This window comes from Myxine glutinosa, chromosome 5 (genome assembly GCF_964187855.1).
Source record: "Myxine glutinosa chromosome 5, kmMyxGlut1.1, whole genome shotgun sequence".
In the NCBI taxonomy this organism is placed as follows: Eukaryota; Metazoa; Chordata; class Myxini; order Myxiniformes; family Myxinidae; genus Myxine; species Myxine glutinosa.
Genome location: NC_136265.1, coordinates 92,057,602 through 92,075,609, shown reverse-complemented (window position 1 = coordinate 92,075,609; position 18,008 = coordinate 92,057,602). Strand labels below are relative to the sequence as shown.

Below are 18,008 nucleotides of genomic sequence, written 5' to 3'. Positions count from 1 at the left end.
CCACGTCGAATGAATGATGTGTTACGGATTCGTCACTTCCGTTGTGGTTTTCATCCACTGTAAACATTTTTGATTCCATGTCCTATTATTGTTGTCGTTTAAGGGAAATAGATATTACTATTTTCAAAAGGTAAAAAAGTTAATGTTTTAAATGAAACCGGAACCGAACGACGACGAGGAGAAAGGGAAGGCGGAGCTAGTGAGTCGGACAATAAGCCTAGCTGCTTCGAGGTCTGGAGCGAACGATTGGCGAACGAGAGTCATGAGTGAACTTTCGGGTTTCCCAGGAAAGGGATTCCTGCAACAGAGTTGTTATCGCTTTGACAGATCAACCTGCGTGTCAGGTTTTGCGGTTGATTCCGAGGAGAATCATCGTAGTGCCGTTATGCTTCAAGAACAGGCCGTCTGCCATTTTGACTCGCGCGCTTTGTGCTTCGCTCAAGGTTTTTCACCGCTTCAACCATTTTCACCGCATTCAGATGTTAATCTGGTGTGTGTGTGTGTGTGTGTGTGTGTGTGTGTGTGTGTGTGTGTGTGTGTGTGTGTGTGTGTGTGTGTGTGTGTGTGTGTGTGTGTGTGTGTGTGTGTGTGTGTGTGTGTGTGTGTGTGTGTGTGTGTGTGTGTGTGTGTGTGTGTGTGTGTGTGTGTGTGTGCGCAACGTGGCTTTTGAGTTGGAAATCTGCGGTTCGCCGAGTGGGAGCCGTGGAATGTCCATACCCGAGGGTGTGATTTCCCAGTCGCCTTGAGGGCGCCTTTACGCAGCTTTGGCAGCGGGACTGTGACTGCCATCCCAACGGGATTCTAGTCTCGATACGACATCGTACAGATGATCACTGGAGTGGATCGACTTTGGCTTGAAGCCGGAATCGACTTTGGCTTGAAGCCGGGAATAGAGACATTGGGAATGTTCTTCTTTTCGCTCACTTGGAGCACAGTGAGTTGTATTGTTCGAACCTGATCGTGCCATCATCGGAAATATATATTGGTTGTACAATTGATTATTATTGTTTTTGTGTTGTTATTCTTGTGTGACCTTAATACAATATTTGTTTGTTGGTAACAATTGGTGTGGTTTCACCATTGATTTTTGACACAGAATAACACATCTTTCTGCAGTGACTCCTCTCGGGGCTCGGAGGTACACCGTGACCAGGGGGTTTGGGGAGGAGCACATAACAGAAATTGGGGACTCGACTTTGCTGAGAGAAATTGGGGGCTCGTCTTTGCTGACAAAATTCCCAAAACTCGTCCGGGATAGAATTCCCGAACATCCTTGTCTGGGATTAAATTTCCTAACACTCGTCTGGGATAGAAATCCCTAACATTCCCAAAATTCCCAAATTTGGGATTTTTCTGACATTCCCAAATTTTTCAAAAAAAAAAAAATTGAAATTGTTGTGTGAAAGTTAACAGGTGCTAACTAATAGTCACCATGGTGTTTGACGCAGAAAAGTTTGCGGGATCCCCTAATGAGGCACAGTTCCAAGCGTTAAAAAGATTGGAACTCTTGATATTGGCCAAACATTTCAACTTGGAGGTCCGAGTTAATATGAAGAAAGCTGAGATGCAGACATTGGTGGTAGAATCTCTGGTGGGACAAGGAACATGGAAAGAGGTAGCTTTGGATTGGTTACCCGAGGAAAGAAAATGTGGAGCTCTGGAAAATGGAGATGCAACTGCAGAGCCAGGAAAGGTTAAAAGCAGAGGAAAGGAGAACTGAAGAAGAACTCGAGGAAAGAAGAGCAGAGGAAAGGAGAGCTGAAGAAGAAAGAAGAGCAGAGGAAAGGAGAGCTGAAGAAGAAAGAAGAGCAGAGGAAAGAAGAGCCGAAAGGGAGTTAAAGGAACGTGACATGGAGTATCAGAAGGAACTTAAACTCAAGGAGCTGGAATTAATGGGAGAACGGAGAGAAGTCGTATCCATGCCGGCTAGTTCGACAACCAGTCAGAACACTTGGGATGTTGGTAGGCATGTGAGGCTGGTTCCACCCTTCAATGAAAAGGAGGTAGGCAAGTTTTTTTTACACTTTGAGAAAGTGGCTCAAATGCTAAAATGGCCTGTGGGGTCCTGGACTATGTTAGTGCAAAGTGTTCTGGCGGGTAAAGCTCAAGATATCTATTCAGCTTTACCGACTGACCAATGTGCAGACTATGAGATAGTGAAGAAAGCCATTCTCAAAGCCTATGAATTGGTCCCTGAAGCTTACCGGCAAATGGCAGGAAGAGGGAGAATGAGACCCATGTGGAGTTTTCAAGAATGAAGGAAACCATGTTTAATTGGTGGTGTGGCTCGAAGGAGATTGGGAAAGACTTCAACCTGTTGCGACAATTGATCTTGGTGGAGGAATTCAAACAGTGTGTCCACGCGGACATTAAAGTACATCTGGATGAAAAGAAATTACCAGAGTTGTATGAGGCAGCAACCATGGCAGATGACTATGCCTTGACTCACAGGATGGGGTTCCACAAACCTAACTTCCCATCTAGAGTTAGCCAGGGGAGTTATGGTAAATCAGGGGCGGAGAACAAATATTCATGGAGGCGGCCTAGAGATGACAATGGGGACAAATCTGATCCCGCGACTTTTAGGGATCAGAAGACTACAGTTCCAAGACAGACTTATCTTCCGGGGGACCCGAGGCAGACCTCGAGTTTTTCCTCCGGGCCTACTTGCGCTTTTTGCAAGAAACCTGGGCATTTGATGTCCCAATGTTACGCCCTGAAAAGGAAAAATCAGGAGCGGAGTCAGACTAGTGCAACTCCGAATGCATTGGCAAATGCGAGAAATCGTCCTTGGAGGACAGTGCCTTGTGAAGGTTCCCATGCCAAAGTTACGGCATCACAGAACGACCTTGTTCAAGAGGGTTACAAACCTTTAATTTCAGAGGGGTTTGTGTCACTGGATGGAGACTGAACGAACCAGAGACCTGTTAGGGTATTGAGGGACACAGGAGCACATCAATCTTTGATGCTTGAGGGCATTTTGCCATTGTCAGAGAAGATGGCAACTGGTGTTAGTGTTCTTTTACAGGGGGTTGGTGGCTATGTTAAAGCTCCACTTCATGTCATCCATTTGAAGTCTGATTTGGTGTCAGGACCGGTCACCGAAGGTTTACAAGCCACTCTTCCTGCAAAGGGAATCTCTTTTGTTTTCGGAAATGATTTGGCCGGTGGTCGAGTTTCTGGTAATCCAATGTTTGTTGAAAAGCCTAGTATGGAAAATAACACCGCACAGTTAGAGTAGGAGATTCCGGGTATCTTTCCATCCTGTGCCGCGACTCGTGCTATGGGTAGGAAGCGCTCTGAAGAGAAGGAGGAGGTACTGATGTCACGCTTTGCACAGGCACTTCTTGTCAAGTACCCTGAAACTAAGTGTCAGCACACATAAGTCAAGGATGGAAGCAATGTTGGCAAACTCTTTGGAGGTGGACTGAACTTCAACACAAGTGAAGATGTTCTGGATTCTGTCTTCGGCAAATATGGACCACTCTTGGAAGTGCTGCTGATAAAAGACAGGGAGACGCAAAAGTCGAGAGGGTTTGGCTTTGTCACGTTTGAAAACACAAAGGACGCCAAAGATGCAGAAAAGGATTTGAATGGCAAGGATTTGCATGGTCGGACCATAACAGTAGAGAAGGCAGGCCATGGGCGTCGAGGGGACTACAGAGGAGGAAAACGTGGAGGTAGTTTCAGGGGTGGCTATGGCTCCCGGGGTGGGAGTAGTTGTTTTGGTGGCGGCCGCAGTCGTGATTACTACGGAGGCTCCCAGCAGCAGCAGCGCAGTTTTGGCAACTCTCGACGGGATGAGTATTACGGTGGAAGCCGAGATGGGGACCGCTACTCACCCGATTTTACAACCGTGATTATGATTTTTATGATCAAGAGAAGAGTTGGAAGCACTGAGTGCTCAGGAGCGGCCGATCCAAGATTCCTACACGGATTAACCCGTGAACTCCAAGTTCCTAAATGCGTCAATGCAGTGAATACTTCCAGGCCTCACCACCCAACCACCATGAAACCTGGCTCTCAGCTCGGCCTCCTTCAAAAAGTGCGATAGATTTGCTTTGCTTTGGATTTTAGATCACAACCCCTTAACCTCCATTCAAAAAATGAAAAATAAAAATCAGAGGTTGATGAGATGGAGTTTGGCTTTGCAGGAGTTCAACTTGGAAATTGAGCATGTAAAGGTCAGGGACAATGTTGTTGCTGATGCTTTGTCCAGAGTGAACTAACTTTGGAAATTTCTGTAGGTTGTTTGGAAGTTTTGATGCTTTATTTTGGTGAATATTAATTATTGTTGCTCACGTGAATTGATAATTTGGGTGTGAGTTTTACTTTTGTTTGTTAGAGTTTTGTTAAAAGAGTTTTTGCCTGCAAAGAAAGTTTTCACTCTGTTCAAACTTTCTTTCTTGAGGGGGGGGAGGGAGAAGTGTTACGGATTCATCACTTCCGTTGTGGTTTTCATCCACTGTAAACATTTTTGATTCCATGTACTATTATTGTTGTCGTTTAAGGGAAATTGTGGCGGACACAAAAGCCCACTGGCGTGGTGACATCATTCCGCGCACCAAGTGGGCGAGGGCCACGCCCGAGGGGTAGGCGTGGCCTGAGGATATACACGGGGCGCGCAGCCCAGAGCGGGCTAGTGTTACAGTGAGCTCCTGAAATAGACGCTTATAAGTTACCGCTTGTCCACTTCCTCCTTGCTCGCAAGCAGCGCGCGTAATGCTGCGCTTTACTGGTGACCCCCTCGACGTTGGATCTGCCGGAGCGATCCTTCCACACGCGACGCCATTGCCATGGCCAACTTCATCAAACTTCCCGAATTTTGGGAGGCTCAGGCCGAAGTCTGGTTCGTCCAGGCCGAAGCCCAATTTCAGCTTTGGCGCCTCACCGGCGATGACACGCGCTATTGCCACGTCGTCGCCTCCCTCGGACCCGGCACGGCCGCTCGAGTTGTGTCCGTCCTTTGCCACCCACCGGACGGCCACAAGTACGAGGCACTCAAGCGGCTACTCCTAGCCACGTTCGGCCTCATGGACGACGCACGGGCCGACCGCCTCCTGGATCTCCCCGAGCTCGGTGACACGCGCCCGTCGGTCTGAATGGACCATATGCTGTCACTGTTGGGCGACGAAGCCTCCGGTGCTCTATTCCGGGCGCTTTTCCGTCGCCAACTTCCAGCGCAGGTTCGCCTCGCGTTGGTCGGGACCGGGCTAACGGAACCCCGAGCATTGGCAGCCGAGGCGGACAAGTACTTCGCCGCTTCGGACACGCGGGCGAGAGTCGGCGTGGCCGTCACGGCCCTCGTGGCTGATGCTGCTGATGCTGCTGATCCACAGCATCAGCTTATAGAGCATACGCAGCATGCTGATACGCACCTCGTGACCGCCGCCACGCCCCGCCCACCGCCGCGGCGAAAACCGCCACCGCGGGGAAACACGCCAACTCCACCGGCCTGGCGGAGCCAGCCGCGCTCCTCCAGCTCCACCACCTGGTGCTGGTTCCACGCCAAGTTCGGCCAGGAAGCTCGGCAGTGTCATCCGCCATGCTCCTTCAACAGGTCGGGAAACGCCCGGGCCGGCGCTCAATAGTGGCGATGAGCACCGGCCGTTCGAGCAGCCTGCTGTTCATAACGGACACCTTCTCTGGGCGCCGTTACCTGTGCGACATGGGAGCGCAGGTGAGTGTCGTTCCCGCCGGCACGTCAGACAAGCATGCCGCGGGTGGGGGCCCCGCGCTGCTTGCCGCGAACGGGACGCCCATCTGTACGTATGGAAAACGCTGCCTCTCTCTGCGGTTCGGAGGGCAGGTTTTCCGATGGACGTTCGTCACCGCCGACGTGCCCATGGCACTGCTTGGCGCGGACTTCCTGTGCGCTAATGGGCTCCTGGTCGACGTCAAGCGCAGACGTCTTGTCCAGGCCGAGACGTTCAGCTCGCTCGCTTGTGCGTTGCCCAGCTCGCCGAGCAGCTCAACGAGCGGCTTGCCAAGCGGCTTGCCGAACGGTTCGGTTCCGGCCACGTTGGTCTGTACGCTTCCGGCAGCGGACGCATTCACCCGCCTCCTCGCCGGCTTCCCGGCCCTCACGCGGCCCACCTTCTCGGCGGGGGCCGTCAAGCACGGGGTGGCCCATCACATCCCCACCGTCGGGCCACCGGTCTACGCCCGGGCACGCCGCCTCGAGCCGACGAAGCTGGCGGTGGCTAAAGCGGAGTTCGCTACCCTGCAGCGACTCGGCATAGTTCGGCGCTCAGAGAGCGCTTGGGCATCGCCGATGCACATCGTGCCGAAGCCCGGCGGGGGATGGTGACCATGCGGGGACTATCGCCATCTCAATGACGCCACGACTCCCGACCGCTACCCCGTCCCCCACATTCAGGACTTTTCCGCCCGTTTGGCGGGCATGTCCTCCTTCTCGAAGGTGGACCTCATACGCGGCGACCATCAGGTCCCCGTCAGGCCGGAGGACGTCCCGAAGACGGCGGTCATCACGCCATTCGGACTCTTCGAGTTCCTGCGCATGCCCTTCGGTCTGAAGAATGCGGCTCAGGCGTTCCAGCGACTGATGGACAGCGTCCTGCGCGACTTGGATTTTGTCTACGTCTACCTGGACGATATCCTCGTCACCAGCGCGTCCCGCGAAGAGCACCTACGCCACCTCCGCACGCTCTTCGAACGCCTGGGCCAGCATGGCCTGATTGTGAACCCCGCAAAGTGCCGGTTCGGCGCCGCCATAATCAATTTTCTGGGGCACCGTGTCACCAGGCACGGAGCCGTCCCCCTGCTGGCCAAGGTGGAGGCGGTGAAGGGGTTTCCGCGCCCCCGCACGATCAGAGGGCTGCAGGAGTTCCTGGGCATGGTGACCTTTACCATTGGTTCCTGCCCCGTATCACCCAGCTCCTGCGCCCCCTGCACGAAACTCTCCGAGGTAAGCCGGGCAAAGGCGACGTTACCTGGACCGAGCAGATGGACACGGCGTTCACGGGCGCGAAGCTCGCCTTGGCTAACGCCACCATGCTCGCGCACCCGGCGCCCGATGCACCGATCGCCCTCACCACCGATGCCTCGGACTACTCGGTGGGCGCGGTGCACGAGCAATGGGTGCGTGGAGCTTGGCAACCGCTGGCGTTCTTTAGCCGGCAGCTTCGCCCGCCCGAACGCCGTTACAGTACCTTCGACCGCGAGTTGCTCGGGCTTCACTTGGCGGTCAGGCACTTCCGCCATCTGCTCGAGGGCCGTGCGTTCACGGCCTTCATCGACCACAAGCCACTGATCTTCGCGATGGGCAAGGTCACCGAGCCGTGGTCGGCCCGGCAGCAGCGTCACCTCTCGGCCGTGTCTGAGTACACGACGGACATCCAGCACGTCGCGGGGAAGGACAACCCGGTGGCGGATTGCCTTTCCCGGGCCGTCGCCCACGCAGTCCACCTCGGCATCGACTATGCCTGGATGGCAGCGGACCAGGCCGCTGACCCCGACGTCCAGGCCTTGCGGACCGCCGTCATGGGCCTCCGCGTCACCGAGGTGCCGTTCGACGGCGCGGGCGCGACCCTCTTGTGCGACGTCTCCCTCAGGCGTCCTCGCCCCATTGTGCCCGCAGGCTGGCAGCGCCAGGTGTTTGACGCCATCCATGGCCTGTGCCACTCGGGCGCGAGGGCCTCCCAAAGGCTGATCGCCGACAAGTTCATCTGGCATGGCCTCCGGAAGGCCGTCCACGGCTGGGCCAGGATGTGCCTCGCGTGCCAGCGCACCAAGGTGCACCGGCACACCCAGGCCCCGTTGGCCCCGTTCACGGTGCCGGAACGCCGGTTTGACCACGTCCACGTGGACCTGGTGGGACCTCTGCCCCCCTCGCGGGGTTTCACCCACGTCCTCACCATGGTGGACCGCACCACCCGGTGGCCGTAGGCCGTGCCCTTGGCATCGACAACGGCGGCCGATGTCGCGCAGGCTTTCATCGCCACCTGGGTCGCCCGGTTCGGCGCCCCCTCAGTCATCTCGTCCGACCGCGGCCCCCAGTTCACCTCGGAGCTCTGGGGGGCAGTCGCACAGGGGCTTGGGGTCCGGCTGCACCGAACCATGGCCTACCACCCCCAGGCTAACGGCCTGTGTGAGCGGTTTCACCGCTCATTGAAGGCCGCGCTCCGGGCCACCCTCCGCGACGGTGGCTGGGTCGACAGGCTCCCCTGGGTCCTGCTGGGCCTCCGGACGGCGCCCAAGGAGGACCTGCGCGCATCCGCGGCGGAGTTGGTCTTCGGGCAACCGCTGCGGGTGCCGGGCGAGTTCCTCCCCGACTCCACGGCACCATGGTCCGCGGCACAGCAGCGCTCCGCTCTGCAAGAGACCGCCCAGAGGTTCGCCCCGGTGCCAACGGCATGCCACGGGCATCCACCGACGCACGTCGCCCCGGAGCTTCGCACGGCGGAGTACGTCTTCGTCCGCCACGATGCCCACCGGACACCACTGCGGCCCCCGTACGACGGGCCTTTCCGCATGTTGGAGACCGGGTCGAAGCACTTCACCCTGGACATCGGCGGTACTCCCGACCGTGTTTCGGTAGACCGCCTCAAGCCGGCCCACCTCGACGTGGACCATCCACCGCCAGTGGCCCGACCCCCACGTCGGGGCCGCCCCCCTGCGGGCGGACCCCTGGCACCGCCCAGCCCCGCCGCCACGCCGCCCCCCGGTTCTGCACCCATCCCAGGGGCAGCCAGGGGCATCCCACCTGGCATCCCTGCACCCCGGACGCCACCGATCACCAGGGGGCGCTTCGCCCGGGTCATTCGTCTGCCCCGCAAACTGGCCCTCCAGGTGCGCGGGAATTCTTGGGGGGGGGGGCGCATGTGGCGGACACAAAAGCCCACTGGCGTGGTGACATCATTCCGCGCACCAAGTGGGCGAGGGCCACGCCCGAGGGGTAGGCGTGGCCTGAGGATATACACGGGGCGCGCAGCCCAGAGCGGGCTAGTGTTACAGTGAGCTCCTGAAATAAAGACGCTTATAAGTTACCGCTTGTCCACTTCCTCCTTGCTCGCAAGCAGCGCGCGTAACGCCGCGCTTTAAAATAGATATTACTATTTTCAAAAGGTGAAAAAGTTAATGTTTAAAATGAAACCGGAACCGAACGACGACAAGGAGAAAGGGAAGGCGGAGCTAGTGAGTCGGACAAGAAGCCTAGCTGCTTCGAGGTCTGGAGTGAACGATTGGCGAACGAGAGTCACGAGTGAACTTTCGGGTTTCCCAGGAAAGGGATTCCTGCGACAGAGTTGTTATCGCTGTGACAGATCAACCTGCGTGTCAGGTTTTGCGGTTGATTCCGAGGAGAATCATCGTAGTGCCGTTATGCCTTGAGAACAGGCCATCTGCCATTTTGACTCGCGTGCTTTTTTGCTTCGCTCAAGGTTTTTCACCGCTTCAACCATTTTCACCGCATTCAGACGTTAATCTGGTGTGTGTGTGTGTGTGTGTGTGTGTGTGTGTGTGTGTGTGTGTGTGTGTGTGTGTGTGTGTGTGTGTGTGTGTGTGTGTGTGTGTGTGTGTGTGTGTGTGTGTGTGTGTGTGTGTGTGTGTGTGTGTGTGTGTGTGTGTGTGTGTGTGTGTGTGTGTGTGTGTGTGTGTGTAACATGGCTTTTGAGGTGGAAATCTGCGGTTTGCCGAGTGGGAGCCGTGGAACATCCATACCCGAGGGTGTGATTTCCCAGTCGCCTTTACGCAGCTTTGGCAGTGGGACTGTGACTGCCAACCCAACGGGATTCTAGTCTCGATACGACATCGTTCGGACGATCACTGGAGTGGATTGACTTTGGCTTGAAGCCGGGAATAGAGACATTGGGAATGTTCTTCTTTTCGCTCACTTGGAGCACAGTGAGTTGTATTGTTCGAACCTGATCGTGCCATCATCGGAAATATATGTTGGTTGTACAATTGATTGCTATTGTTTTTGTGTTGTTATTCTTGTGTGACCTTAATACAATATTTGTTTGTTGGTAACAATTGGTGTGGTTTCACCATTGATTTTTGACACAGAATAACACATCTTTCTGCCGTGACTCCTCTCGGGGCTCGGAGGTACACCGTGACCAGGGGGTTTAGGGAGGAGCACGTAACACTCATAACAGATGGAAAAGCCTTTTTGGTCAATATCAGGCTTTATTAAATTTGAATCAAGCAGGATCTAAGAAACGAATACGAATACAACAAGAGTATATCAATGCGAACAGATTATGTATATGAAGTGAGGCCACTGTTGCCCTTGCTCTGTTTGTGCACTGTACCCTTGTGCACAAAATGTTTCACAATACGTTGAATGGCACAATTTGTCGGTCCATCACGTGTTCTGAGGTCGTATTCCCAGCAGAACCGGCAGGCAGAATGGGTGTCTACATATGATTTCGTCTGGTGCCACAGAGCCATCGCTTTTGTCTTCTGCGCCACTGTCAATGGCATCGTTGAGTTACGGAGCTAAAAATCCGAGGCAACAAATACCACAATAACACCACCAAACTCCGAAAAGGAAAACGGTATCGCTCAAAAAAACAAAGAAATGGCAGGAAGTCAAAGTTGTATCAATCTTTTTGAAACACCCTGCACATATGTCCATATATACATAATACATACGTACATGTCGAAAGATTTGCAGTTCAGGATTCATATTGGAAAGGATGTGTTTCTTTACGAGCACAGCTGTCAAAGCCAAAATACCACGTGAACAAATGGGACAGAAAGAATGTCATCCACAACATACAACGTGAAGATTGTGAAGCCAATTATGTGGGCCAAACATTCAAACGCTTAACCACAAGGCGAACTGAACTCCAACGTGCTGCAAAACAATAAGACAGGTTGTCATTGGTTGCGACACACATACACACATACACACCAACACACATTCTCATGGGATTGGACCACGATCCTTGGCACAGGTTATTTGAGAGTGAACTGCCAGATTATCGAATGACGAAGCTTGGGTTGTGGTCTGCCGGTTACGATAGTTTCCACACACCTCGTCCCACTCTGGGGGTGTGGGCTTGTTCCTTAGTCGGTTGGTGGGGCGGGGTTTACTTGTCGATCGTAATGTCCGGACACTGTCGGCGATTGTTGTTGTTGTTATTGTTTAAATATGTGTGTTTATATGGCCAGCTTGTTTTAATTGTAAAAACAAAAGGAAAAACCATCGAGGGTAATTGCATAGAGTGATACCCCGGCCTACGTCATTAATTGGTTCCATAAGCCGTGACGTAACTCGGTTTTTGACGTAAACCGGGCGTAATGCCTTTTAGGGCATTTCACGAGCCTCGATCTTGTATACAAAAAAAAAAAAAGACTTAAAAATGCCTTAAAATGAAGACAAACACCATAAAACTAGAGTAAAAAACTCGCGAAAGTATATAACTATCGCTAAACCTTAAAGAACACTAAAAACACATTTTAGTCATATTTTTTAATGAGTAATGAACACAATTAATAAATGAATTTTAAAGAATAATAAATAAAATTAATAAGATTATGTTATTCACCTTAAACATGGCGTCTCTTCTGAACACAAACACACATTTTAGCAGTCTTAGCCGGCGGCGCTTTTTCAGTGACGTATGTGAGAATACGTTCCCTATCATGAATGATGGTCGATACCGTCGACCGTGGCAGCCCTAAGGCATAGACCTTATCGCGAATCGGTAAATATCAACAGAGGGCGCTCCACCGCAAAGCATGATCGGATCGAAAAGGGGGCAAAGGTAAACACGAACCCAGAAGAGGAAGCATCTGTCTACGATCGACGCTGTGTTTACGGAAAGGAAGATGGCTAATGTGAAAGAAATTCAGCGTTTTTTGGCGTTAAAATCCAGCGATTTAAAGAAATATTTGAGGGAAAGGGGGGGTTCCCATTGGAGATGAGAAACAACCTGCTTATGCAAGAACAGTTCCTGAATGTTGAAACCTCGATCGGCCATACAAATATCGCCGGGCTGGAACTTGTCTACAATGTTCGTCATCTTTACAATTTTTTTGTCCGACGTGTTTCATCCTGTAGGTTTGGAAATGTATCAAATTGTTCCGCTAGGTGTAATACCAACATGGCACTTGAGAGTAGTCTTGACATATTGGCTGTACACTTGCGAACAAAACTTGGGAGACGGTGCTTTGTCCTAATCCAAAGCGAAATACGAGGTCCTCCTCGTGAAGATTAAGCCGAAGCTTCATGAGTATCATGAGTAGTTGATCCTCTAAATATTGAGATCGCTTAACTCCGAGTTTTGTTGTATTGTTTATTTGCCAGGTCTTGTCTTCCATTGATAATTTACCTTCTGTCTTCCATTGTTTATTTGCTAGGTCTTGGCTTCCATTGATAATTTCCCCTTATAATAATGAAGGTTCTGTGCATGAGGGGATACTTCTGCTAATAACCACTTAAACAGGTCATAACTAGGTAAACCTGTATAAAGTTTCACAAGTTCATCACAGTTTGCTATGTCCGAAACAGTAAGCTTCTTGTTACATACTGCAATGGCGGCTTTCAGTTTTGCGACGGTGTCCTTGGCTTGCAAATACTGGCTCATGAGCTGATCACAGTTCACAGTTAATTTGTCACAGGAAAAAGTCCGAAAAGTAGTTTAAAGTGGTAAGGATCACGTAGTGTGTCAATGCAAACAAGCAGTCTGTCAAAGTGACAGCGACCGCCGGCGGCGCTATTGCCCCTTTCCGATCCCATGACGCATTGCGGTTCCGATTCGCGATAAGGTCTATGCGCTATCACCGACACTTTTAAACCTTTTTCATACCTTTTAATCAGATTTAACTTATCTTCCATCGTAACCACATTACGCTTGGAAAGACGAGCATTATCCTTCTTAGGACCCATGGCTAACACAGACACAGTAAAGGAATACTGTACGTCGCCTCTGTTTTGAATGAGAACCAGCAGCTGCGCGTACGTACAGTATACTGTACATACATTTTAAAATATTTTTAATGTGCTTTTTATTGTATTTTAAATTGTTTTTTAGCTTCTTTTATTGTTAATTTATGTACTATTTTATTTATTTTAAATATATTTTTAAGGAATTATTTTTTTTTCACATCCGTAAAAGTCGCACATAATGACGTTCGTTGAACTGAAATTTACTCTAGAAGAGTGGCGTAAAGTCGGATTTGACGTAGATCGAAATGGCATAAAACGGGGTATGACTACTGGGAGAGAACTAATCTTAGATCCAACAGAGTCAACCCAACGCCACCCTCCCGTGTGGTGACACGTAAACGATCTTAAGCTCACAGTTTTCCCTCCTTAATACATTGAGATGTCTTCCACCCGTACACAGTCCATACTATTACTATGCAATCCTATTTCCACGATGGTATTATATCCCCTATCCCCACAAACGTAACAATATGTACATGTTTGTGTACGTTTGTCAGAATTATATCGCGAGTATTGAGCAATATCAGATTTTTTTTATTTTTATTTTTACATGTGACGTGATGTTGTATTTACAGGTGGATCCATTGAATCTGCAAGGGAGACTGCACCTACTTTTATAAACAGCGTAGACCCAGGCCCACAGGACTCGCCAACTGAAGCAAACAAGACTTTTTACAAACACAACAAAACGAAAAATGAATTGTTTGCACGTAAAAATGTTCACCAGATTCACAAAGGAGACAATGCTGAACGCCCGTACAAATGTATAAGTTGTGGAAAATCTTTTAAACATCCATTCGACCTTAAAAGACACGTACAAATTCACAATGATGATCGCCCATACAAATGCACAAGTTGTGGAAAATCTTTTAAACATTCATACACCCTTATAAGGCACATGAAAATTCACAATGATGAACGCCCACACGAATGCACAATTTGTGGAAAATCTTTTAAACATTCATCCACCCTGAAATCACACATGGCAATTCATTATGGTGAACGTCCATACGAATGCACAAGTTGTGGAAAATCTTTTACACATTCATCCACCCTTATAAGGCACATGAAAATTCACAATGGTGAACGCCCGTACAAATGCACAAGTTGTGGAAAATCTTTTAATCGGTTATCCCACCTTACAAGGCACATGGACATTCACAATGGTGAACGCCCATACAAATGCACAAGTTGTGGAAAATCTTTTAATCGGTCATCCCACCTTACAAGGCACATGAAAATTCACAATGGTGAACGCCCATACAAATGCACAAGTTGTGGAAAATCTTTTAATCGATCATCCAGCCTTAAATCACACATACAAATTCACAATGGTGAACGCCGATACAAATGCACAAGTTGTGGAAAATCTTTTAATCAGTCATTCCACCTAAAAATACACATGCAAATTCACAATGGTGAACGCCCATACAAATGCACAAGTTGTGGAAAATCTTTTAATCAGTCATCCACCCTTAAACAACACATGAGAATTCACAACAGAGAATGACCGTACAAATGCACAGTTTGCAGAGAATCTTTCAATCGGTCATGCCACCTGAAAAAACACGTGGAAATCACAATGGAGACAAGGAGATTACCAACAAAGAGAATGTTCATGCAAATGCAAAATTTGTGTAAAATCCTTCATCAAATCATGTGAGCTCCTGAAACACTTTTTATTTTACCTTTTTATACGTAGCCAAGGCTCATGGAAGAGATTGAGGCTGATTAGGACCAACAATGGGTGTGGGGAGGAATGAGATGCAGGTGGGCAAGATGGATAAGAAGGGAGATAATTTATGAATCGGGAATAGGACTGGGACCCGAACACCATTTGCAAAAAGTCTTTCATTCAATCATCCTGCCTTAAAACACACAAGCACCTTACCTGGAGGATGTTTGTGTCACCTGCTTACATTGACACACACCTGTGGCCAATGACGTTTTTACTGAATAAAGTAACACTTGCAATTCTGCCAACTTCTCAACTGCCCCCTCCCCACTGAAAGTCTTCCCCCCACAAAGACTTACCCTCCTCCTTCCAACTCTGTCCCTTTTTTGCTTTTTCTTCCCCCAACACCAGGTCCTCCCACTACCAGCCCGAACGCATCAATCCCCTCCCCCACTTCAAGCCTTCAAGCCTTCAACCCCCTCCCCACCACAACTCCACACTCCCCCCTTCCAAATCTGTCCAATCTTTACTCTCTCTCCCTCCCTTCTTCCCTCTCCCGCTCATAAAAGCAAAATGGGCATTCCCACACCGAAACAGCGGAATATTTAACACGTTCCGCTCCTCCATCATGCTCTCACCGACTTCACAAAAGTCCGTCCCAGTCGCCTGTCCAACTCGCAATTTTGAGAGAAAATAGCTGAAAATAATAGCAAGGACCTGTGTAACCTCTGTGGTAAAAACGCTGCTTGAGAGAATGCCACATAGTTGTTTGGGCGGTGTATAAACAACAGAACACTGCCTCGATCGCTGAGGGCTATCTTCACAACTCCCTTGTGAACCATGTTCTGTTCTGTGATAGTTACATTTTTAAATTAGTTTTAAATTGAATTATTTTGTGCACACATATCTTTACAATGGAATTCAAGCTTACGTTTTCCCAAAAAGATTCACGTACTCATTTCAATTTATGAACTAGAACGGCACTCTTCATCATGAAATCGACTGATATGCCTCGGCCCACATTATTACATCATTATAATCCTTGTATCATGTTTGATTTAAATTCATTCAACTGTGCCCAAGTTAGCACATTTTTACCTGGCATGACCTTTGGCCTTTGATCTTGGGCCCCCCAAAATCTAATCAGTTGATCTTTACATCATTACACATATCTGTACCCAGTTTGAATTAGATCCCTTTAGCCATTCTCAAAATTATGGACCTATCACAGACTTTGACCTTCAACCTTTGACCCGTTCAACCCAAAATCGAATCGGTTAATCTTTACATCATTATACATACCTGTACCAAGTTTGAATTGTATAACTTCAGCCATTCTCGAGTTATAGACCTATTACAGACTTTGACCTCTTGACCCCAACTTCTAATCATTTCATCTTTACATCATTATACATACCTGCACCAACTTTGAATTAGATCACTTCAGCCGTTCTCAAGTTATAGACCTATTACAAATTTGACCTTTGACCTTTGACCCCAAAATCGAATCACTTAATCTTTACAATATTATACATATCTGTACAAACTTTGAATTGGATCACTTCAGCCATTCTCATGTTATAGACCCATTACAGATTTGATCTGACCACAAAATCTTATAAGTTAATCATCATTATACATACCTGTACGAAGTTTGAATTGGATCACTTCAGCCGTTCTCAAGATATAGACATATTATAGACTTTGACCTTTCACCTCTTGACCCCAAAATCTAATCAGTTCATCTTTACCTCATTATACATGCTGTACTTGTGCCAGGTTTGACGAAGATCCCTTTAGCAGTTCTCAAGTTATTGCGGTAACGAAAACCTATCACGGACGGGCGGACAGCCGGACGGACAACCTGAAAACATAATGCCTCCAGCGACTTTGTCAACACATACACATACTTACATACATACGGACATACATACACACATACACACGGACATACGTACATACAGACATACTTACATGCATACGGACGGACATACATATATACACACGGACATACATACATACACACACACACACCGAGGGATGCTGCGGCGATGAACGAAGAGGCGAGGCTATCATCTCTGACGAAACAATGAGCAGTCCCTGTGGTGGCAACCGGAGAAGAAAGAGTCAAGTGTTTAACATTGTATTTTGTTATATTCATGCTCGTATTAATTAGTCCAATTCGTCCATCCCTTGAACAGCAGGAGATGGGGTTTTGTAATCACGTGTGTGTGTGTGTGTGTGTGTGTGTGTGTGTGTGTGTGTGTGTGTGTGTGTGTGTGTGTGTGTGTGTGTGTGTGTGTGTGTGTGTGTGTGTGTGTGTGTGTGTGTGTGTCCATCCGTCTGAGCCATAACTTTTTACCATTTGAGTTGTCATAAAATTTTCAAAAATTCTTTATTTTGAGAATATGGAGAAAGTAAATAATAATTTGGTCAAAGGTCAGGGTCGCATAAAATTGTCATTTTTTATCCAATTGACCTGAAAATTTAAGAATTTGCATGTTGAGTCACAGAATTGGTTCACCAATCAAAAACTAGAAGCTGATTTTTTTTTTCAATCAAAAGGTCAAGGCTGAATAAAATAATCGATTTTCATTTTGTATTTTATTTTGTAAACTGTTTTCACTATTTTGAGCACACAAAAGAAGAAGACATCTTATTACAAACTGATGCAGACATGATTTGCATTTTCAGATGCTTTCTCGTTTGTTGGTTGGAATGAAAATATACAGAGGGGGATTCACATTGTTTGGAGCCTGTAATGTATCAGCTCGTCGAAAGGGGGGCATGGTCCATACAGCGTGGACGAGTGTGCACTGTACGGGGCCATGGTGCAGAATAAAGATGTGTTGACGGTTGCTGGAGAGACTCTGTCGTTCTGATGTCCTTTTTTGTCTGAGCACTTAACATTTGACGGTGAGGAAACTGGATACTGATGGGAAATTGGAGGAATTCAACCCCAGGCAGTCATGGGCTGCTCACTTGGAACGTTTGACTTTTTACTGTGAAGTGAACCAGATCACGGCAAACAGCACGAAACGCGACATTTTGTTGTCGGCTGTGGTAGGTAAAGCTTATGCAGTGATCCAGTCCCTGTGTGCACCCAGGAAACCACGAGGAGTGCATTTTGAAGACGAGCAACGGTACCTGCCCTTCGGGCTGGGCTTCAAATGGGAGGCCCAAATGAAAAAGCAAAATATCGAAAGGCTTTTTTTATTTTAAACGATTCATGTAAACATCTGTTGAATCATATCACACGCAAATCGTCAAAATCTAAACAGTACATGGTGCTCATTTTGAAAAAAGATTGAATTCTGCAAAACGGAAGTGGCCGCTAGTCCTGCTACACGTCTTTCTCAGTCGCAGGTTTATGTGTGAAGAGTGCGCGCCGAATGTATAACACGGAAGCGGCCG

At 48.9% G+C, this 18,008-nt stretch overlaps 1 pseudogene across 1 annotated transcript in view; it reads left to right on the top strand.

The window, feature by feature from the left end:
* The window catches only part of LOC144892341 (uncharacterized), a 62,580-nt pseudogene extending 45,148 nt beyond the window's left edge, over positions 1-17,432 (top strand). The window contains exon 3 of the transcript XR_013623524.1: positions 13,495-17,432. The product of XR_013623524.1 is annotated as an uncharacterized LOC144892341 (transcript). The remainder of the gene's footprint in view (positions 1-13,494) is intronic.
* The last annotated feature ends 576 nt before the right edge of the window (positions 17,433-18,008 follow it).